The 25048-nt window shown below is 38.7% G+C and overlaps 2 pseudogenes; both read left to right on the plus strand.

The window, feature by feature from the left end:
* The first annotated feature begins 3508 nt into the window (after positions 1 to 3508).
* Positions 3509 to 4638, plus strand: LOC146675339 (uncharacterized; annotated as a pseudogene).
* Positions 4639 to 13831: 9193 nt separating this feature from the next.
* On the plus strand, positions 13832 to 14961 carry LOC146675340 (uncharacterized; annotated as a pseudogene).
* Positions 14962 to 25048: the final 10087 nt, after the last annotated feature.

Here is a 25048-nt window from a genome sequence, read left to right on the forward strand (position 1 = left end):
CTGTTGTCTTTTGTCATCACAAAATAAGCATATCATTCATTCACTCCAAAAAACCCCAAAAAAACAAAACATAAAATAAACAAGAAACTTAATATTTACAAATATTTTGTCTGTTTTTTTTCTTACACTTAAAAATGTACAGTTCTGATCTTCCAGATGTTTCGTCTCCATCCGTCTCCCAGTTTGGTATTTTCTTCTCTGTCCAGTGACCTCAGAGTGAGCGCTGAATGTGCCACAATGGCGCCCTCTAGTGTTAGCTTATAAAACAGACAAGGAGAAAGAACAGAGCCGAATGAAAGGACTCGTTTGTGTTCTGGCCCGTCTACGCTTGAGTGATGCAGATGTGATATCACACTCACACAGCGACTGCCGCTCCTACACACACACACACACACACACACACACACACACACACACACACACAAGTCAGAATACACATGTGCCAGACACAAGGGGGTCAGACAGGAGCAGCATCAGTCTCTGCTCTGTTTTGTTAATAACGTAGAAAAATAATTTTGTACAATCAAGCTACATCGACGGACGCTTTACCTCACGTACCCTAAAATGAAAAAGTAGTGACAGTAAGATGGAGGCTGCACATGACACCATGACTGAGTTCACAGCTGTTGCTTTGATTCTAACGTTTAAGACTTTTGGCATCGACTCCGTTTTAATAAATGAGTGCTGGGAGGCGTCGTTTGACTTCAGGAGCTCCTGCGATGCTCTTACTCTGCGGGAGAAAACCAAAAACCAAAAGTAGCAAACATGGAGCGATATGACTCGTTTAGATTTTGGGAAACGTGCATCGACAGGTACAGTGTCCTTTTCCCCGCGTCTTTAAAGCTGCCAACTCTGCCTCAGCTTTCATACGAACAGATGAAGTTGAAGATCTTGAAGAAGTTTTGTGGCTTTCAACATTTGAAACTGCAAGAAACTCCATTCCGGGTTTCTCTGAGGCGTGGGCTTTCATCATCAGAGTTCATCCTTTAACCTATAACAATTAAAATATTCTCAAGTATGATCAACGGTTAATTACAGCACCGGCCGGAGTACCGGGAGCAGTTTGGAAGAACAAAAAGACGCGGAGACTGTTCTAAATTGTCATCCAAAACTAACTCAAAGTTTATTCTTTGTGCAGCAGTTTTTATAGGCAGACAACAAGTTTCAGTTCAGACCCTGCCCACTGGGTGGGGTGGTGTCCTTCGACAGTTGGAATCCTTTGTTCAGCAAGGGCAATAAAGATGCACTCACAAGGCCTATAAATCTTATACAGAGGTCTCCTACATCCGTGAGTTCTGACACAACCCAGATGGTCTTCACATAAACATCTTCTGCAAGGGAGTGATAAGTAAAAGAGTGATTTGTTGGTGTTTTCCCTCCAACCTTAGTATCTACTTTCACACCATAAAATCTTCAGTTGACACAGCAAGAGGAGATGAGGTTAAAACAAAGGGCATTGCAGAAACAGGGTCCTTTGTATAATATCATCAAAAACAATACTCAGTAAATGCTACCATGGTATCAAAATATCACAACAGAAACACTATCACTTGGCTTGATATCATCCTCCACTTCTGTCTCAGTATTTGATGCAACATTGTTTTCCAATAAATTGATTTGCTTTGGACAAACAGCAGGATTTTGTTCTCTTTGATTTATCCAGTTCTGAATTTCATTTAAAAACACATTTGTGTATTTCATGATACTTGAAAAGCATTCCTCTTGTTTTATTACTTCCTCTAGCACCAAAGACAACACCTCAACATGTGAACTTGAAGCCTTTTCGCACAGTGCCTTTAAATCCACCAAATACTGCTTAATTTGAGAAAGATTTTCATTGTGTTGCATGAGCGCTTTCATTTTTTGTATTAGTCCTTTCATTTTATTAACATATATTTTGCATTCATTTTGTGATTTTTCGATTTTATTCAACAATGCCTTTCCAGTCATTTTTCTTTCTCTCTTTCCCCCCAAATCATTAGAGGAACAATCATCATCACCTGTTTGACTCATGATTTTCCCGTTTGTTTGTTCGATTTTTTATTTATTTATTTATTTTAATCTTCAGTGATCATCCATTAAAACATATATCCACTGGAAGCCACAATAGACTTTGACCATAAAATCCTTTCAACGTAACGGCACTTTAATTGTCCATTTGAACATCATCCAAGCAGCATAATTAATAAGACGCAGCGCAGTCATCAATCCAAGAGCGCAGCCAAAAACATTGCACATTTAACCAACATTCATTCCATTCAGTGTCTCCTCTTAAAACATCTCAGCGCTAATGCAATGTCGCTTCCTTTTCCACAACCAGACATGCACAGGTATTCTTACCTGCGCTCCTCAGAATTGCGTCAGGTGTGTCGGTGCTGCTGGGCTCACTCATTCAGATGCGCTGCACTTACTTGGCGTCTTTCAGGTTCCTTGATCTGATTTCTTTGATCCTGCTTGTGGCTGGCTTCTCCAGAATGCCGTTTTTTGTTGACTAAAGATGTAGCGACTTCCACAGTCGCTAGAGGCCGGGGATGGAGCCTGCCTATTTGCCTGACGCGCTGTCAACTTTACGCAATAATGCGAGAGGTGGAACTGTTTGCTTGTTTATTAAAGTGCTTTGAGAGTTTACAGAGTAATGTCATCGGCTCCTGATTCAGACTCTTAATGGGGACATTTCATTTTCCAGCAGGAAGCTTTTTGTTATAGCCTTTAGATCAGGGGTCGGCAACCTGCGGCTCCGGAGCCTCATGCGGCTCTTTAGTCCTTATAGTGCGGCTCTGCGTGGTTTGGGAAAATAAATTAGTATTTAGCTGAAGTGTATTTTATTTATGCCAGTTCTTTTTTTTTTACTTGTAGTTCTAAATTGGAAGATTATTGTGATTTTGCAATATACAAATAAAATTATATTTTGTTATTTTTTCATCGCTCAAAATAAGCATCACACTCGCGGAAGCCGGTGTACCCGGCGAAACGCCGTGCATTTATCGAGCCTTTCAACCCCAGATAGGCCAATTATGGCTCTTTGGGTCTTAAAGGTTGCTGACCCCTGCTTTAGATGAACAGAGTTTTTTAATTAAATACATACTCTTTAATAAATGTTCTCTTTTATAAAAAGTAGGATAATTAAAAAAACTTTTATTATACCTCTATTAGAAAAAAAACTGTCTTGTTTTCTGTTGTCTGTTATGTAATATTAGGGATGTTTGTGACAATTAATTTCATCATCGGCTGGACTAACCAATAGTCCACAACTAGGAAACAATGAAATTTTAAGTTAAGTTTGAAAACAGTTTAAAAAAAAACACCCCATTCCAAAACGTCTTGTGACAATCTCATTGGAGTGATGATGTCATAGAACGTCATAAGTCCTTTGATGTTTTTCCTTAAATAGGGGTGAGAAACAGCAAGTTTTAGTTCGTTTCAGCAGCATCTGTGTTTGCAGCATACAAAACGTTCACCACAGAAACATTTGGAAAGCTCTTCAAAGTCATCGTATAGAAACTCCAACATGTTTCCAAGAAAAAAACAACCAATTCAAAAAGATTACGCCGCCTCTCCTTCCTGGAGTGGCCGGCCGATTTCCCCAAATGGCGTCTCATCCTCCCAAAGGGCATTAGAGGAGAGTAGGAAGGAAAACTACCTTCTCCAGAAAAAAATGCAACAAATTGAAGAAGAAAAACTTCAACTGGAGGACAAGTGTAGACGAATGGAAGCCCAAAATAAAGAGCTGGAAGAAAGACAACAGCGCCAGCCGGACATAAACATTATTAATGAGGGCTGGGGAATCAAGTTTGCTCAGGCCCGAGAGCAGATTGTGCACCTCAATAAAGAAAACAGGCAAAAGCGCGCAGAACTAAAAGAAATGACCAACCAGCTCCAAGACAAGAAAACGATGACTGATAAGATACAGCGGGATCTCCAATACATGGACCGAAAAAATCGGCTCCTCCAAAGACAGCTCCATGAAGCTGTGGAAGAAAAGAATAAATTCCTCCAACAGAAGGAAGAGCAGGACAAAAAGCAACAAGACATGCAGCACAAACTGAAGAGCATGCAGGAAAAATACCGCATGCTGAAAGAAAGCCTGGATGAAACACTGCGCCAAAATAAAGACCTTCTTCAACAGAAAGAGCAACAGCAGGAAAGACTGAAAGAAGGAAAACGCATCGTCCAGGACTTTGAGTCTAAAAATCTAAAACTGCAAGAGTTTTGTAATCAGCTGGAGGACAAAGCAACTAAAGTGGAAGAAGAAAGGGACAAACTGGAGAAACGGTGCTCACAGATGCAGAAAAGGATCGATCAGATAGCGAGAAACAACTCCGAGCTCGTTAAGGGGCGTTTGGTGGAATTCAATAACTTGAAGAGTGAACACACTCAAATGCAGTCACAAAAACAACAAGAAGACAAAATACATGAAGACAAAAATCAAGAAATCAAGAAAAGAAAGAAGCAGTTAAAAGACAAGCACAAAGAGGTCCAACAGAGAAATGCAGACATGCACAAGGACAAGCTGATACAGGAGGAAACATCCAAACAACTCAAAGACAAGCTTGAAGAACAACAAGCAGCATTGGAAGAGATGGAACAAAGATGTGAGAAACTTGAAGAAAAAAAACGCAGAAACCATCGACGAGCTGAGAAATCTCATCCTGCAGAAAAAAGCGCTCGTGGAAAAGTGCATGAAAAAAAAGAAAAAATGGTTCCACTTGTTCCAGAGGAGAGACGCTACTGCTTCCTCACCTGATGTAGCCTCGTCTTGCTCCACCTCTGTTAACCCCCCCAACCAGTCCCGGCAGTTGACTGTCCCCTCCTGAGCCTGGTTCTGCCGGAGGTTTCTGCCCGTTTAAAGGCAGTTTTTCCTCCCCACTGTCGCCAAGTGCTTGCTCAGAGGGGATTGTTGGGGTTTTCTCTCCTAACTTCTTTCCTTATTTCTTCATTTTACCTTTTTTCTTCATTTACTTGTTTAACTTCTTTCATTATTACTTCATTTTACCTTTTTTCTTCATTTACTTGTTTAACTTCTTTCATTATTACTTCATTTTACCTTTTTTCTTCATTTACTTGTTTAACTTCTTTCATTATTACTTCATTTTACCTTTTTTCTTCATTTACTTGTTTAACTTCTTTCATTATTACTTCATTTTACCTTGTTTCTTCATTTACTTGTTTAACTTCTTTCATTATTACTTCATTTTACCTTGTTTCTTCATTTACTTGTTTAACTTCTTTCATTATTACTTCATTTTACCTTGTTTCTTGATTTACTTGTTTAACTTCTTTCATTATTACTTCATTTTACCTTTTTTCTTCATTTACTTGTTTAACTTCTTTCATTATTACTTCATTTTACCTTGTTTCTTCTTTTACTTGTTTAACTTCTTTCATTATTACTTCATTTTACCTTGTTTCTTCATTTACTTGCTTGTTATTCTTATCTAAATAATAAACCAATTAAATTTATCCTTTGAGTATTTTTCATCTCATCTTTACAGAATCTTTCCAAAACATTTTCAAACATTCAGATCTGTCTTTTATTTTCTTCTTGAAACCTCATAAATGGTGAACTAAAAACCCGGATTATGGTTTGAAACATAGTTTCAGCTGAAACTGGCATAACATGCTGTGTGTGTGTGTGTGTGTGTGTGTGTGTGTGTGTGTGTGTGTGTGTGTGTGTGTGTGGAGAGAGAGAGAGCTCACAAAACTAGGTGGTGTTCTTCATTGTAATAGGAAAGGTAACATGGGTCCCCACCGTTTCTCAAAGACTTGTTTCTGTAGTCTGAGTATGTAATTTGTTCCATCAGACAGACACTCACTGGATCCATAGATTATATCTGGTTTTAACCATCTGATAGTTATGCATTTTAGGGCTGCAGTGAGTCATATATTTAGCAGGTAACTTTTGGCTTTGCAGTCAATATGTTCTGCAATCCTTCCCAACACTGCTACTGTAGGACTTAGTGGAATATTTACCTTGGAAAATGTCTTTGAGAGCATCAAATATCTGCCTCCAGAATACACAGAGTTTAAGGCAGAGCCACAATATATGAGTGTGGTTGGCAGAGTGTGTCCCACAGTTCCTCCAGCATGAACTCAGATGTGTTGGACCCATCTTAGCAGTTATTTCTGGTGTTCTGTAGAATCTGGTACATTAACGCCCCCTTTATTTTGGGCAAGTGCAGGATTTTGAGTCTAATTCTAGGCCGCTGTTTAGCCTACATGAAGTTAGAAATTCTTCAATACAGCTTGGACTCTCCACCATTTGACCCTTAGAACTGAAGAAGCTTCTCGGATGAGAGGTGAAACGTCTTCAAGTAACTCAAAGAAGTCCAGACGCTTTTCTTAGCAAGCTCCTTAGACTACGATGACCTGGATGACTGAGAACCTTCACAGACTTCGCCACACTTTAAATGCGCTCTAATGATGGGAACGTGTGGTAACATTTAGTCTTAACTGAAATAACATATTGCATCTATAAATGGGATTAAAATGTTTACCAAAGACTAACGTTTTTCATTCAGAACAAACAGCAGATTTCAGGTTAGGGCTGCACAACTAGTCTGTCCAATATTAAAATGACAGTTGTTTGTCACAATTATTCACAGATTGTTGTGGCAAAATGTGTTTTGATTGCACTGTCATGTCAGAATACTGCTTCCACCTTTACTTTGTGCTACACTCATGTTAATTAATCTTCATAAATTAATGTTTGCAAACACAAAATATAAAGTTTTCCACTCTGCTATTTGTACCTGCACAATAGATGTGAATAAAACTCAAACCTATACGAGCTCCTTCTCTGTTTCCCTGCAACATTTTGTATAGATCTAACTTTTTGCCACATAAATAACCTTCTGATGTGTTTACAGAAAATGTATTTGATAGTAGCTTATTTTGTAACTTTTAGTGGGCCTATGCAATGTTCCCTCTAAGCTGCGCACGTGCGCAATTGCGCACTGCTGGCACAGTCTCTGCGCACAGAAATTCTGCGTTGCGCACCAAAAAAAATCTAACCTGAATTGAAATTAAAATTAATACTTTAACAATTCTGTTTTGCAGTGTTGGTCAGTAAGTGACTGGCTGCTCCCATATGGGAACGATGCCACCTTATCCCATAGTCCAGCCAATAATGCGTGTATGCGCAGCCAATCAACGTTGTTGGCAGGCTATGACAGCGTCCTTATGTACCGACACCAGTGTTTTAGCTGGCAAAGCGGCGTGGCTGATGTGGAGTGAAGCCATGTTAATGACAACGTGTACAACCATTGGAGATGTGAGCAGGACAGACGGAACAATTGACGGAAAAATTGGGGACTTTACACCAGTTTTTAAATTGTGTTGATAGACCACGTAAAACCAGAGTTGTGATAAAAACATCTGCAATGTTTTGTTTTCTTTCTGAATACTATCGTTGTTTATATTTACTGCAGGAAGAAACGGTAAAAACGGCGTTTTATAAGGAAAACACTCGAAAGCGCTCTCCACCTGTGAGCAAAAACAAACCCCACCCCCCTCTGCCTTTCCTATTCGTCCAAAAAAGTACCATGTCGACCAATCAAAGAATGATATGGCAACGTGGCGTCTAGTTGTTAAGAAACGGGGGGAAGTTTTAGGAGTGATGGCGGTGCTTTGAGATGTGAGAGATTTGCAACGTTTAGCGCAAATCTTGTGTAGTTAGTGTGTAGTGTAGTCAATAGTTTTGTTGTGTGTGTCAGAACAATGAGGCGACTGCTGAATGTTACAGGTGTTACAGGAGTGATGCATCTCCTGCTGTCAGGCCTGCAGGTATCAGGCTGTTGTTCTTTTCCTTTATCTCATAGTGGACAGAAATTATTTTTTGGAGTGGCACAAATAATTTGTGTGGCATCAGATTTGATGCAGAACAGCTGATTGTTCTGTAAATAGTTTGAAATGTTTATTTAAAAACGCCTTGGCTGCATTTAAAAAAATAGCTGCAAAAAACTTTGTTTGCCAAACTGAGTTACTTTTTTGAAGAAGTAACTATATAATTAATTGCTCAGCATTGGTCATTATTTACTATATTTTGTAGACAGAGAGTTACAGGACTCTCTCCCAGACCACAGACTCATGATACAAGTCAGAGCTTTATAAAAGAAAAAAGAAAGTTGTGTTTTCGAAATTGGAGTTCAAGTTATTTTTACTTCCAATAGTGTTAACATACTGCACAGGTCATGAACAAGATTTTTTTTACATTTTCATGGTAAATGGGCTAAAGCAGTTAATTAAAAGTAGTCTAACATAAATGTAAACGCTGTAATTTGATTATTTTAATAAACCATGTAACTTGGATGGATTCGATGCCGGCGTGACCACAGTGCACACGTCTGATGTCGCTCATTGGTCCAAGGGATCGCTCAGGGAGTTTGTGTGTTCGCTCAGACACGTGAAAAATTAGAGGGAACATTGGGCCTCTGACATTCAGTACCCAGTTATTAAAATGTTAAGTGTAAATCATCCCCAGCCCACAATAGCAGCTGAATTTACTACGATTTCAGATCTTTTTACATGTCAATAAGAAACCACCGATGTGTAAAACAGGCTGACAACACAATGACGTAAACCACACTGCTGCAACTGTGCAGCTCTCAGGTTTGATCTATTGTTTCTCTCTGTTTTTATGACATTTTTCACTGTGGATTACAACAACATCAACATTAGAAAATGAAATACATTTATAGTAGGTGATCATTAATCACTATTATTGGCACTATTAAAGGGCTCCAAAAATCAAACTTTGCTTAGGGCACCACGGAGGGCCAACCCTTTTTACACTTCAACAATTGTACACAAAATACAATCATCCATCCTTCTATCTATTTATTTTCTTCCGCTTATATAATTCAGCATCACAGGGAAGCTGGATCCCAGTTGTTTTTCACAGAGGGCCAAGCAGTGGAGGGAGCTGCCGACCTCCCAGCAATACATGTAAAAGCTTTATTTTATACTGACTCTGGTCATCTTTATCTATCATAAAAATGTTCTTCATGATCTGAAACACGTAAGTGTGGCAAATATGCAAACAGCTAAGAAATCAGGATGGGCTAAATCGTTTCTTACTGCACTTCTGTTAGGCGACTGAATAAAAACACAAAGTCAGCAGTCTGGCTATGAATGTCTTTAATGTTTCCCAGATCAGAATCACAGCATACAGTGTATAATAACTTCTAAAGTAAACAGAAATATCATCACCTCATTTATTTATATAATTTTACTTTACTTTTTTTAATAATCATCTTTTTTTTATTCCATTATTTAACATTTTTCTTCATCTCAAGTCTCGAGTTTCTGAGTTCAACAAAGAAAGTAGAAACAAGACAACAGGTGCAGATTTGCAATGGACACCAAGCTGAGGGTTTCTCTGTGGGTGTCACTGTCTCTGTGCACGTTTGACACTGTGGACGTGACACAGGATCATCCAATCATGAAGTTTTGCTTTGCTGACAGTTTCTAAGTGTTGGAATAAAATAAATCCAGCAGTTATACCACAGAAAGGACAAAGTGTGGCTCTAACAGCTGTTGAACACACACAGACTGTGATGTTCTCCACACGTCACCCATCGCTCTGCACTTTTCCAGCATCCAACTGTTTTTCTGCTACATAACATCACTGCAGGAGAAAAACAACGGACAGACAGACAGACAGCACAGTGTGACACGAGCAGGTCAGACCACCTGTGTGATCTCATGAGTCTGTGAGGATATGAGGCATCTTATGGTATCAAAGCCCTGGAGTCTGTCAAACATGGCTACATGTAAACACTGCTACATGTTAGGTGAGCTAACATTTAACTGACTGCACTTTTTTCAGTCTCAGTTTAGGTCATTTATGTCCTTACTGCGAATCACTGAAAGGCAAAGCTGGCTTTTATCGCTCTGATGTTATGCACATCATGCAGCACAGATTCATCTCTGATCACAAGACTCATTTTTCAAAATAAAAGCGAGCTAAGGCTTGAAAAGAGGACGACGATTTTATGACAATCGCAGAGAAAAGAGCAATGAAAGGATTTAAAACTTGATGAAAATGTTTTTTCTCACTGAAAACTAGCAAATGCTAATAAACAGCATGACTGGCCCTCTGCTGTGAGGGGGCTTCAGTGGAGATGACTTCTGCTACAGCAACCTTCCTGCTACAGGATGGTCACATGATAACGATCAACGTTATGACAAAAATAAAATAAATGTTGAAAAAACAAAGACAAAACTGATCGGTGGTAAGGATGAACTCATTTGAAACCTCAAGCTAACGGCCATTTTTTTCTTCTCATTACAAACTGCACCTGTTGTCTTTTGTCATCACAAAATAAGCATATCATTCATTCACTCCAAAAAACCCCAAAAAAACAAAACATAAAATAAACAAGAAACTTAATATTTACAAATATTTTGTCTGTTTTTTTTCTTACACTTAAAAATGTACAGTTCTGATCTTCCAGATGTTTCGTCTCCATCCGTCTCCCAGTTTGGTATTTTCTTCTCTGTCCAGTGACCTCAGAGTGAGCGCTGAATGTGCCACAATGGCGCCCTCTAGTGTTAGCTTATAAAACAGACAAGGAGAAAGAACAGAGCCGAATGAAAGGACTCGTTTGTGTTCTGGCCCGTCTACGCTTGAGTGATGCAGATGTGATATCACACTCACACAGCGACTGCCGCTCCTACACACACACACACACACACACACACACACACACACACACACACACACACACACACACACACACACACACAAGTCAGAATACACATGTGCCAGACACAAGGGGGTCAGACAGGAGCAGCATCAGTCTCTGCTCTGTTTTGTTAATAACGTAGAAAAATAATTTTGTACAATCAAGCTACATCGACGGACGCTTTACCTCACGTACCCTAAAATGAAAAAGTAGTGACAGTAAGATGGAGGCTGCACATGACACCATGACTGAGTTCACAGCTGTTGCTTTGATTCTAACGTTTAAGACTTTTGGCATCGACTCCGTTTTAATAAATGAGTGCTGGGAGGCGTCGTTTGACTTCAGGAGCTCCTGCGATGCTCTTACTCTGCGGGAGAAAACCAAAAACCAAAAGTAGCAAACATGGAGCGATATGACTCGTTTAGATTTTGGGAAACGTGCATCGACAGGTACAGTGTCCTTTTCCCCGCGTCTTTAAAGCTGCCAACTCTGCCTCAGCTTTCATACGAACAGATGAAGTTGAAGATCTTGAAGAAGTTTTGTGGCTTTCAACATTTGAAACTGCAAGAAACTCCATTCCGGGTTTCTCTGAGGCGTGGGCTTTCATCATCAGAGTTCATCCTTTAACCTATAACAATTAAAATATTCTCAAGTATGATCAACGGTTAATTACAGCACCGGCCGGAGTACCGGGAGCAGTTTGGAAGAACAAAAAGACGCGGAGACTGTTCTAAATTGTCATCCCAAACTAACTCAAAGTTTATTCTTTGTGCAGCAGTTTTTATAGGCAGACAACAAGTTTCAGTTCAGACCCTGCCCACTGGGTGGGGTGGTGTCCTTCGACAGTTGGAATCCTTTGTTCAGCAAGGGCAATAAAGATGCACTCACAAGGCCTATAAATCTTATACAGAGGTCTCCTACATCCGTGAGTTCTGACACAACCCAGATGGTCTTCACATAAACATCTTCTGCAAGGGAGTGATAAGTAAAAGAGTGATTTGTTGGTGTTTTCCCTCCAACCTTAGTATCTACTTTCACACCATAAAATCTTCAGTTGACACAGCAAGAGGAGATGAGGTTAAAACAAAGGGCATTGCAGAAACAGGGTCCTTTGTATAATATCATCAAAAACAATACTCAGTAAATGCTACCATGGTATCAAAATATCACAACAGAAACACTATCACTTGGCTTGATATCATCCTCCACTTCTGTCTCAGTATTTGATGCAACATTGTTTTCCAATAAATTGATTTGCTTTGGACAAACAGCAGGATTTTGTTCTCTTTGATTTATCCAGTTCTGAATTTCATTTAAAAACACATTTGTGTATTTCATGATACTTGAAAAGCATTCCTCTTGTTTTATTACTTCCTCTAGCACCAAAGACAACACCTCAACATGTGAACTTGAAGCCTTTTCGCACAGTGCCTTTAAATCCACCAAATACTGCTTAATTTGAGAAAGATTTTCATTGTGTTGCATGAGCGCTTTCACTTTTTGTATTAGTCCTTTCATTTTATTAACATATATTTTGCATTCATTTTGTGATTTTTCGATTTTATTCAACAATGCCTTTCCAGTCATTTTTCTTTCTCTCTTTCCCCCCAAATCATTAGAGGAACAATCATCATCACCTGTTTGACTCATGATTTTCCCGTTTGTTTGTTCGATTTTTTATTTATTTATTTATTTTAATCTTCAGTGATCATCCATTAAAACATATATCCACTGGAAGCCACAATAGACTTTGACCATAAAATCCTTTCAACGTAACGGCACTTTAATTGTCCATTTGAACATCATCCAAGCAGCATAATTAATAAGACGCAGCGCAGTCATCAATCCAAGAGCGCAGCCAAAAACATTGCACATTTAACCAACATTCATTCCATTCAGTGTCTCCTCTTAAAACATCTCAGCGCTAATGCAATGTCGCTTCCTTTTCCACAACCAGACATGCACAGGTATTCTTACCTGCGCTCCTCAGAATTGCGTCAGGTGTGTCGGTGCTGCTGGGCTCACTCATTCAGATGCGCTGCACTTACTTGGCGTCTTTCAGGTTCCTTGATCTGATTTCTTTGATCCTGCTTGTGGCTGGCTTCTCCAGAATGCCGTTTTTTGTTGACTAAAGATGTAGCGACTTCCACAGTCGCTAGAGGCCGGGGATGGAGCCTGCCTATTTGCCTGACGCGCTGTCAACTTTACGCAATAATGCGAGAGGTGGAACTGTTTGCTTGTTTATTAAAGTGCTTTGAGAGTTTACAGAGTAATGTCATCGGCTCCTGATTCAGACTCTTAATGGGGACATTTCATTTTCCAGCAGGAAGCTTTTTGTTATAGCCTTTAGATCAGGGGTCGGCAACCTGCGGCTCCGGAGCCTCATGCGGCTCTTTAGTCCTTATAGTGCGGCTCTGCGTGGTTTGGGAAAATAAATTAGTATTTAGCTGAAGTGTATTTTATTTATGCCAGTTCTTTTTTTTTTTACTTGTAGTTCTAAATTGGAAGATTATTGTGATTTTGCAATATACAAATAAAATTATATTTTGTTATTTTTTCATCGCTCAAAATAAGCATCACACTCGCGGAAGCCGGTGTACCCGGCGAAACGCCGTGCATTTATCGAGCCTTTCAACCCCAGATAGGCCAATTATGGCTCTTTGGGTCTTAAAGGTTGCTGACCCCTGCTTTAGATGAACAGAGTTTTTTAATTAAATACATACTCTTTAATAAATGTTCTCTTTTATAAAAAGTAGGATAATTAAAAAAACTTTTATTATACCTCTATTAGAAAAAAAACTGTCTTGTTTTCTGTCGTCTGTTATGTAATATTAGGGATGTTTGTGACAATTAATTTCATCATCGGCTGGACTAACCAATAGTCCACAACTAGGAAACAATGAAATTTTAAGTTAAGTTTGAAAACAGTTTAAAAAAAAACACCCCATTCCAAAACGTCTTGTGACAATCTCATTGGAGTGATGATGTCATAGAACGTCATAAGTCCTTTGATGTTTTTCCTTAAATAGGGGTGAGAAACAGCAAGATTTAGTTCGTTTCAGCAGCATCTGTGTTTGCAGCATACAAAACGTTCACCACAGAAACATTTGGAAAGCTCTTCAAAGTCATCGTATAGAAACTCCAACATGTTTCCAAGAAAAAAACAACCAATTCAAAAAGATTACGCCGCCTCTCCTTCCTGGCGTGGCCAGCCAATTTCCCCAAATGGCATCTCATCCTCCCAAAGGGCATTAGAGGAGAGTAGGAAGGAAAACTACCTTCTCCAGAAAAAAATGCAACAAATTGAAGAAGAAAAACGTCAACTGGAGGACAAGTGTAGACGAATGGAAGCCCAAAATAAAGAGCTGGAAGAAAGACAACAGCGCCAGCCGGACATAAACATTATTAATGAGGGCTGGGGAATCAAGTTTGCTCAGGCCCGAGAGCAGATTGTGCACCTCAATAAAGAAAACAGGCAAAAGCGCGCAGAACTAAAAGAAATGACCAACCAGCTCCAAGACAAGAAAACGATGACTGATAAGATACAACGGGATCTCCAACACATGGACCGAAAAAATCGGCTCCTCCAAAGACAGCTCCATGAAGCTGTGGAAGAAAAGAATAAATTCCTCCAACAGAAGGAAGAGCAGGACAAAAAGCAACAAGACATGCAGCACAAACTGAAGAGCATGCAGGAAAAATACCGCATGCTGAAAGAAAGCCTGGATGAAACACTGCGCCAAAATAAAGACCTTCTTCAACAGAAAGAGCAACAGCAGGAAAGACTGAAAGAAGGAAAACGCATCGTCCAGGACTTTGAGTCTAAAAATCTAAAACTGCAAGAGTTTTGTAATCAGCTGAAGGACAAAGCAACTAAAGTGGAAGAAGAAAGGGACAAACTGGAGAAACGGTGCTCACAGATGCAGAAAAGGATCGATCAGATAGCGAGAAACAACTCCGAGCTCGTTAAGGGGCGTTTGGTGGAATTCAATAACTTGAAGAGTGAACACACTCAAATGCAGTCACAAAAACAACAAGAAGACAAAATACATGAAGACAAAAATCAAGAAATCAAGAAAAGAAAGAAGCAGTTAAAAGACAAGCACAAAGAGGTCCAACAGAGAAATGCAGACATGCACAAGGACAAGCTGATACAGGAGGCAACATCCAAACAACTCAAAGACAAGCTTGAAGAACAACAAGCAGCATTGGAAGAGATGGAACAAAGATGTGAGAAACTTGAAGAAAAAAAACGCAGAAACCATCGACGAGCTGAGAAATCTCATCGTGGAGAAAAAAGCGCTCGTGGAAAAGTGCATGAAAAAAAAGAAAAAATGGTTCCACTTGTTCCAGAGGAGAGACGCTACTGCTTCCTCACCTGATGTAGCCTCGTCTTGCTCCACCTCTGTTAACCCCCCCAACCAGTCCCGGCAGTTGACTGTCCCCTCCTGAGCCTGGTTCTGCCGGAGGTTTCTGCCCGTTTAAAGGCAGTTTTTCCTCCCCACTGTCGCCAAGTGCTTGCTCAGAGGGGATTGTTGGGGTTTTCTCTCCTAACTTCTTTCCTTATTTCTTCATTTTACCTTGTTTCTTCATTTACTTGTTTAACTTCTTTCATTATTACTTCATTTTACCTTTTTTCTTCATTTACTTGTTTAACTTCTTTCATTATTACTTCATTTTACCTTGTTTCTTCATTTACTTGTTTAACTTCTTTCCTTATTTCTTCATTTTACCTTTTTTCTTCATTTACTTGTTTAACTTCTTTCATTATTACTTCATTTTACCTTTTTTCTTCATTTACTTGTTTAACTTCTTTCATTGTTACTTCATTTTGCCTTGTTTCTTCATTTACTTGTTCAACTTCTTTCATTATTACTTCATTTTACCTTGTTTCTTCATTTACTTGTTTAACTTCTTTCATTATTACTTCATTTTACCTTGTTTCTTCATTTACTTGTTTAACTTCTTTCATTATTACTTCATTTTACCTTGTTTCTTCATTTACTTGTTTAACTTCTTTCATTATTACTTCATTTTACCTTGTTTCTTCATTTACTTGTTTAACTTCTTTCATTATTACTTCATTTTACCTTGTTTCTTCATTTACTTGTTTAACTTCTTTCATTATTACTTCATTTTACCTTGTTTCTTCATTTACTTGTTTAACTTCTTTCATTATTTCTTCATTTTACCTTTTTTCTTCATTTACTTGTTTAACTTCTTTCATTATTACTTCATTTTACCTTTTTTCTTCATTTACTTGTTTAACTTCTTTCATTATTACTTCATTTTACCTTGTTTCTTCATTTACTTGTTCAACTTCTTTCATTATTACTTCATTTTACCTTGTTTCTTCATTTACTTGTTTAACTTCTTTCATTATTACTTCATTTTACCTGGTTTCTTCATTTACTTGTTTAACTTCTTTCATTATTACTTCATTTTACCTTGTTTCTTCATTTACTTGTTCAACTTCTTTCATTATTACTTCATTTTACCTTGTTTCTTCATTTACTTGTTCAACTTCTTTCATTATTACTTCATTTTACCTTGTTTCTTCATTTACTTGTTTAACTTCTTTCATTATTACTTCATTTTACCTTGTTTCTTCATTTACTTGTTTAACTTCTTTCATTATTACTTCATTTTACCTTGTTTCTTCATTTACTTGTTTAACTTCTTTCATTATTACTTCATTTTACCTTGTTTCTTCATTTACTTGTTTAACTTCTTTCATTATTACTTCATTTTACCTTGTTTCTTCATTTACTTGTTTAACTCCTTTCATTATTACTTCATTTTACCTTGTTTCTTCATTTACTTGTTTAACTTCTTTCATTATTACTTCATTTTACCTTTTTCTTCATTTACTTGTTTAACTTCTTTCATTATTACTTCATTTTACCTTGTTTCTTCCTTTACTTGCTTGTTATTCTTATCTAAATAATAAACCAATTAAATTTATCCTTTGAGTATTTTTCATCTCATCTTTACAGAATCTTTCCAAAACATTTTCAAACATTCAGATCTGTCTTTTATTTTCTTCTTGAAACCTCATAAATGGTGAACTAAAAACCCGGATTATGGTTTGAAACATAGTTTCAGCTGAAACTGGCATAACATGCTGTGTGTGTGTGTGTGTGTGTGTGTGTGTGTGTGTGTGTGTGTGTGTGTGTGTGTGTGTGTGTGTGTGTGTGTGTGTGTGTGTGTGTGTGGAGAGAGAGAGAGCTCACAAAACTAGGTGGTGTTCTTCATTGTAATAGGAAAGGTAACATGGGTCCCCACCGTTTCTCAAAGACTTGTTTCTGTAGTCTGAGTATGTAATTTGTTCCATCAGACAGACACTCACTGGATCCATAGATTATATCTGGTTTTAACCATCTGATAGTTATGCATTTTAGGGCTGCAGTGAGTCATATATTTAGCAGGTAACTTTTGGCTTTGCAGTCAATATGTTCTGCAATCCTTCCCAACACTGCTACTGTAGGACTTAGTGGAATATTTACCTTGGAAAATGTCTTTGAGAGCATCAAATATCTGCCTCCAGAATACACAGAGTTTAAGGCAGAGCCACAATATATGAGTGTGGTTGGCAGAGTGTGTCCCACAGTTCCTCCAGCATGAACTCAGATGTGTTGGACCCATCTTAGCAGTTATTTCTGGTGTTCTGTAGAATCTGGTACATTAACGCCCCCTTTATTTTGGGCAAGTGCAGGATTTTGAGTCTAATTCTAGGCCGCTGTTTAGCCTACATGAAGTTAGAAATTCTTCAATACAGCTTGGACTCTCCACCATTTGACCCTTAGAACTGAAGAAGCTTCTCGGATGAGAGGTGAAACGTCTTCAAGTAACTCAAAGAAGTCCAGACGCTTTTCTTAGCAAGCTCCTTAGACTACGATGACCTGGATGACTGAGAACCTTCACAGACTTCGCCACACTTTAAATGCGCTCTAATGATGGGAACGTGTGGTAACATTTAGTCTTAACTGAAATAACATATTGCATCTATAAATGGGATTAAAATGTTTACCAAAGACTAACGTTTTTCATTCAGAACAAACAGCAGATTTCAGGTTAGGGCTGCACAACTAGTCTGTCCAATATTAAAATGACAGTTGTTTGTCACAATTATTCACAGATTGTTGTGGCAAAATGTGTTTTGATTGCACTGTCATGTCAGAATACTGCTTCCACCTTTACTTTGTGCTACACTCATGTTAATTAATCTTCATAAATTAATGTTTGCAAACACAAAATATAAAGTTTTCCACTCTGCTATTTGTACCTGCACAATAGATGTGAATAAAACTCAAACCTATACGAGCTCCTTCTCTGTTTCCCTGCAACATTTTGTATAGATCTAACTTTTTGCCACATAAATAACCTTCTGATGTGTTTACAGAAAATGTATTTGATAGTAGCTTATTTTGTAACTTTTAGTGGGCCTATGCAATGTTCCCTCTAAGCTGCGCACGTGCGCAATTGCGCACTGCTGGCACAGTCTCTGCGCACAGAAATTCTGCGTTGCGCACCAAAAAAAATCTAACCTGAATTGAAATTAAAATTAATACTTTAACAATTCTGTTTTGCAGTGTTGGTCAGTAAGTGACTGGCTGCTCCCATATGGGAACGATGCCACCTTATCCCATAGTCCAGCCAATAATGCGTGTATGCGCAGCCAATCAACGTTGTTGGCAGGCTATGACAGCGTCCTTATGTACCGACACCAGTGTTTTAGCTGGCAAAGCGGCGTGGCTGATGTGGAGTGAAGCCATGTTAATGACAACGTGTACAACCATTGGAGATGTGAGCAGGACAGACGGAACAATTGACGGAAAAATTGGGGACTTTACACCAGTTTTTAAATTGTGTTGATAGACCACGTAAAACCAGAGTTGTGATAAAAACATCTGCAATGTTTTGTTTTCTTTCTGAATACTATCGTTGTTTATATTTACTGCAGGAAGAAACGGTAAAAACGGCGTTTTATAAGGAAAACACTCGAAAGCGCTCTCCACCTGTGAGCAAAAACAAACCCCACCCCCCTCTGCCTTTCCTATTCGTCCAAAAAAGTACCATGTCGACCAATCAAAGAATGATATGGCAACGTGGCGTCTAGTTGTTAAGAAACGGGGGGAAGTTTTAGGAGTGATGGCGGTGCTTTGAGATGTGAGAGATTTGCAACGTTTAGCGCAAATCTTGTGTAGTTAGTGTGTAGTGTAGTCAATAGTTTTGTTGTGTGTGTCAGAACAATGAGGCGACTGCTGAATGTTACAGGTGTTACAGGAGTGATGCATCTCCTGCTGTCAGGCCTGCAGGTATCAGGGTGTTGTTCTTTTCCTTTATCTCATAGTGGACAGAAATTATTTTTTGGAGTGGCACAAATAATTTGTGTGGCATCAGATTTGATGCAGAACAGCTGATTGTTCTGTAAATAGTTTGAAATGTTTATTTAAAAACGCCTTGGCTGCATTTAAAAAAATAGCTGCAAAAAACTTTGTTTGCCAAACTGAGTTACTTTTTTGAAGAAGTAACTATATAATTAATTGCTCAGCATTGGTCATTATTTACTATATTTTGTAGACAGAGAGTTACAGGACTCTCTCCCAGACCACAGACTCATGATACAAGTCAGAGCTTTATAAAAGAAAAAAGAAAGTTGTGTTTTCGAAATTGGAGTTCAAGTTATTTTTACTTCCAATAGTGTTAACATACTGCACAGGTCATGAACAAGATTTTTTTTACATTTTCATGGTAAATGGGCTAAAGCAGTTAATTAAAAGTAGTCTAACATAAATGTAAACGCTGTAATTTGATTATTTTAATAAACCATGTAACTTGGATGGATTCGATGCCGGCGTGACCACAGTGCACACGTCTGATGTCGCTCATTGGTCCAAGGGATCGCTCAGGGAGTTTGTGTGTTCGCTCAGACACGTGAAAAATTAGAGGGAACATTGGGCCTCTGACATTCAGTACCCAGTTATTAAAATGTTAAGTGTAAATCATCCCCAGCCCACAATAGCAGCTGAATTTACTACGATTTCAGATCTTTTTACATGTCAATAAGAAACCACCGATGTGTAAAACAGGCTGACAACACAATGACGTAAACCACACTGCTGCAACTGTGCAGCTCTCAGGTTTGATCTATTGTTTCTCTCTGTTTTTATGACATTTTTCACTGTGGATTACAACAACATCAACATTAGAAAATGAAATACATTTATAGTAGGTGATCATTAATCACTATTATTGGCACTATTAAAGGGCTCCAAAAATCAAACTTTGCTTAGGGCACCACGGAGGGCCAACCCTTTTTACACTTCAACAATTGTACACAAAATACAATCATCCATCCTTCTATCTATTTATTTTCTTCCGCTTATATAATTCAGCATCACAGGGAAGCTGGATCCCAGTTGTTTTTCACAGAGGGCCAAGCAGTGGAGGGAGCTGCCGACCTCCCAGCAATACATGTAAAAGCTTTATTTTATACTGACTCTGGTCATCTTTATCTATCATAAAAATGTTCTTCATGATCTGAAACACGTAAGTGTGGCAAATATGCAAACAGCTAAGAAATCAGGATGGGCTAAATCGTTTCTTACTGCACTTCTGTTAGGCGACTGAATAAAAACACAAAGTCAGCAGTCTGGCTATGAATGTCTTTAATGTTTCCCAGATCAGAATCACAGCATACAGTGTATAATAACTTCTAAAGTAAACAGAAATATCATCACCTCATTTATTTATATAATTTTACTTTACTTTTTTTAATAATCATCTTTTTTTTATTCCATTATTTAACATTTTTCTTCATCTCAAGTCTCGAGTTTCTGAGTTCAACAAAGAAAGTAGAAACAAGACAACAGGTGCAGATTTGCAATGGACACCAAGCTGAGGGTTTCTCTGTGGGTGTCACTGTCTCTGTGCACGTTTGACACTGTGGACGTGACACAGGATCATCCAATCATGAAGTTTTGCTTTGCTGACAGTTTCTAAGTGTTGGAATAAAATAAATCCAGCAGTTATACCACAGAAAGGACAAAGTGTGGCTCTAACAGCTGTTGAACACACACAGACTGTGATGTTCTCCACACGTCACCCATCGCTCTGCACTTTTCCAGCATCCAACTGTTTTTCTGCTACATAACATCACTGCAGGAGAAAAACAACGGACAGACAGACAGACAGCACAGTGTGACACGAGCAGGTCAGACCACCTGTGTGATCTCATGAGTCTGTGAGGATATGAGGCATCTTATGGTATCAAAGCCCTGGAGTCTGTCAAACATGGCTACATGTAAACACTGCTACATGTTAGGTGAGCTAACATTTAACTGACTGCACTTTTTTCAGTCTCAGTTTAGGTCATTTATGTCCTTACTGCGAATCACTGAAAGGCAAAGCTGGCTTTTATCGCTCTGATGTTATGCACATCATGCAGCACAGATTCATCTCTGATCACAAGACTCATTTTTCAAAATAAAAGCGAGCTAAGGCTTGAAAAGAGGACGACGATTTTATGACAATCGCAGAGAAAAGAGCAATGAAAGGATTTAAAACTTGATGAAAATGTTTTTTCTCACTGAAAACTAGCAAATGCTAATAAACAGCATGACTGGCCCTCTGCTGTGAGGGGGCTTCAGTGGAGATGACTTCTGCTACAGCAACCTTCCTGCTACAGGATGGTCACATGATAACGATCAACGTTATGACAAAAATAAAATAAATGTTGAAAAAACAAAGACAAAACTGATCGGTGGTAAGGATGAACTCATTTGAAACCTCAAGCTAACGGCCATTTTTTTCTTCTCATTACAAACTGCACCTGTTGTCTTTTGTCATCACAAAATAAGCATATCATTCATTCACTCCAAAAAACCCCAAAAAAACAAAACATAAAATAAACAAGAAACTTAATATTTACAAATATTTTGTCTGTTTTTTTTCTTACACTTAAAAATGTACAGTTCTGATCTTCCAGATGTTTCGTCTCCATCCGTCTCCCAGTTTGGTATTTTCTTCTCTGTCCAGTGACCTCAGAGTGAGCGCTGAATGTGCCACAATGGCGCCCTCTAGTGTTAGCTTATAAAACAGACAAGGAGAAAGAACAGAGCCGAATGAAAGGACTCGTTTGTGTTCTGGCCCGTCTACGCTTGAGTGATGCAGATGTGATATCACACTCACACAGCGACTGCCGCTCCTACACACACACACACACACACACACACACACACACACACACACACACACACACACACACACACACACAAGTCAGAATACACATGTGCCAGACACAAGGGGGTCAGACAGGAGCAGCATCAGTCTCTGCTCTGTTTTGTTAATAACGTAGAAAAATAATTTTGTACAATCAAGCTACATCGACGGACGCTTTACCTCACGTACCCTAAAATGAAAAAGTAGTGACAGTAAGATGGAGGCTGCACATGACACCATGACTGAGTTCACAGCTGTTGCTTTGATTCTAACGTTTAAGACTTTTGGCATCGACTCCGTTTTAATAAATGAGTGCTGGGAGGCGTCGTTTGACTTCAGGAGCTCCTGCGATGCTCTTACTCTGCGGGAGAAAACCAAAAACCAAAAGTAGCAAACATGGAGCGATATGACTCGTTTAGATTTTGGGAAACGTGCATCGACAGGTACAGTGTCCTTTTCCCCGCGTCTTTAAAGCTGCCAACTCTGCCTCAGCTTTCATACGAACAGATGAAGTTGAAGATCTTGAAGAAGTTTTGTGGCTTTCAACATTTGAAACTGCAAGAAACTCCATTCCGGGTTTCTCTGAGGCGTGGGCTTTCATCATCAGAGTTCATCCTTTAACCTATAACAATTAAAATATTCTCAAGTATGATCAACGGTTAATTACAGCACCGGCCGGAGTACCGGGAGCAGTTTGGAAGAACAAAAAGACGCGGAGACTGTTCTAAATTGTCATCCCAAACTAACTCAAAGTTTATTCTTTGTGCAGCAGTTTTTATAGGCAGACAACAAGTTTCAGTTCAGACCCTGCCCACTGGGTGGGGTGGTGTCCTTCGACAGTTGGAATCCTTTGTTCAGCAAGGGCAATAAAGATGCACTCACAAGGCCTATAAATCTTATACAGAGGTCTCCTACATCCGTGAGTTCTGACACAACCCAGATGGTCTTCACATAAACATCTTCTGCAAGGGAGTGATAAGTAAAAGAGTGATTTGTTGGTGTTTTCCCTCCAACCTTAGTATCTACTTTCACACCATAAAATCTTCAGTTGACACAGCAAGAGGAGATGAGGTTAAAACAAAGGGCATTGCAGAAACAGGGTCCTTTGTATAATATCATCAAAAACAATACTCAGTAAATGCTACCATGGTATCAAAATATCACAACAGAAACACTATCACTTGGCTTGATATCATCCTCCACTTCTGTCTCAGTATTTGATGCAACATTGTTTTCCAATAAATTGATTTGCTTTGGACAAACAGCAGGATTTTGTTCTCTTTGATTTATCCAGTTCTGAATTTCATTTAAAAACACATTTGTGTATTTCATGATACTTGAAAAGCATTCCTCTTGTTTTATTACTTCCTCTAGCACCAAAGACAACACCTCAACATGTGAACTTGAAGCCTTTTCGCACAGTGCCTTTAAATCCACCAAATACTGCTTAATTTGAGAAAGATTTTCATTGTGTTGCATGAGCGCTTTCACTTTTTGTATTAGTCCTTTCATTTTATTAACATATATTTTGCATTCATTTTGTGATTTTTCGATTTTATTCAACAATGCCTTTCCAGTCATTTTTCTTTCTCTCTTTCCCCCCAAATCATTAGAGGAACAATCATCATCACCTGTTTGACTCATGATTTTCCCGTTTGTTTGTTCGATTTTTTATTTATTTATTTATTTTAATCTTCAGTGATCATCCATTAAAACATATATCCACTGGAAGCCACAATAGACTTTGACCATAAAATCCTTTCAACGTAACGGCACTTTAATTGTCCATTTGAACATCATCCAAGCAGCATAATTAATAAGACGCAGCGCAGTCATCAATCCAAGAGCGCAGCCAAAAACATTGCACATTTAACCAACATTCATTCCATTCAGTGTCTCCTCTTAAAACATCTCAGCGCTAATGCAATGTCGCTTCCTTTTCCACAACCAGACATGCACAGGTATTCTTACCTGCGCTCCTCAGAATTGCGTCAGGTGTGTCGGTGCTGCTGGGCTCACTCATTCAGATGCGCTGCACTTACTTGGCGTCTTTCAGGTTCCTTGATCTGATTTCTTTGATCCTGCTTGTGGCTGGCTTCTCCAGAATGCCGTTTTTTGTTGACTAAAGATGTAGCGACTTCCACAGTCGCTAGAGGCCGGGGATGGAGCCTGCCTATTTGCCTGACGCGCTGTCAACTTTACGCAATAATGCGAGAGGTGGAACTGTTTGCTTGTTTATTAAAGTGCTTTGAGAGTTTACAGAGTAATGTCATCGGCTCCTGATTCAGACTCTTAATGGGGACATTTCATTTTCCAGCAGGAAGCTTTTTGTTATAGCCTTTAGATCAGGGGTCGGCAACCTGCGGCTCCGGAGCCTCATGCGGCTCTTTAGTCCTTATAGTGCGGCTCTGCGTGGTTTGGGAAAATAAATTAGTATTTAGCTGAAGTGTATTTTATTTATGCCAGTTCTTTTTTTTTTTACTTGTAGTTCTAAATTGGAAGATTATTGTGATTTTGCAATATACAAATAAAATTATATTTTGTTATTTTTTCATCGCTCAAAATAAGCATCACACTCGCGGAAGCCGGTGTACCCGGCGAAACGCCGTGCATTTATCGAGCCTTTCAACCCCAGATAGGCCAATTATGGCTCTTTGGGTCTTAAAGGTTGCTGACCCCTGCTTTAGATGAACAGAGTTTTTTAATTAAATACATACTCTTTAATAAATGTTCTCTTTTATAAAAAGTAGGATAATTAAAAAAACTTTTATTATACCTCTATTAGAAAAAAAACTGTCTTGTTTTCTGTCGTCTGTTATGTAATATTAGGGATGTTTGTGACAATTAATTTCATCATCGGCTGGACTAACCAATAGTCCACAACTAGGAAACAATGAAATTTTAAGTTAAGTTTGAAAACAGTTTAAAAAAAAACACCCCATTCCAAAACGTCTTGTGACAATCTCATTGGAGTGATGATGTCATAGAACGTCATAAGTCCTTTGATGTTTTTCCTTAAATAGGGGTGAGAAACAGCAAGATTTAGTTCGTTTCAGCAGCATCTGTGTTTGCAGCATACAAAACGTTCACCACAGAAACATTTGGAAAGCTCTTCAAAGTCATCGTATAGAAACTCCAAC

The sequence above is a fragment of the Rhamphochromis longiceps genome, linkage group LG3 (assembly GCF_057381845.1).
Source record: "Rhamphochromis longiceps isolate RC_006_pf linkage group LG3, R_longiceps_female_GT1.1, whole genome shotgun sequence".
In the NCBI taxonomy this organism is placed as follows: domain Eukaryota; kingdom Metazoa; phylum Chordata; class Actinopteri; order Cichliformes; family Cichlidae; genus Rhamphochromis; species Rhamphochromis longiceps.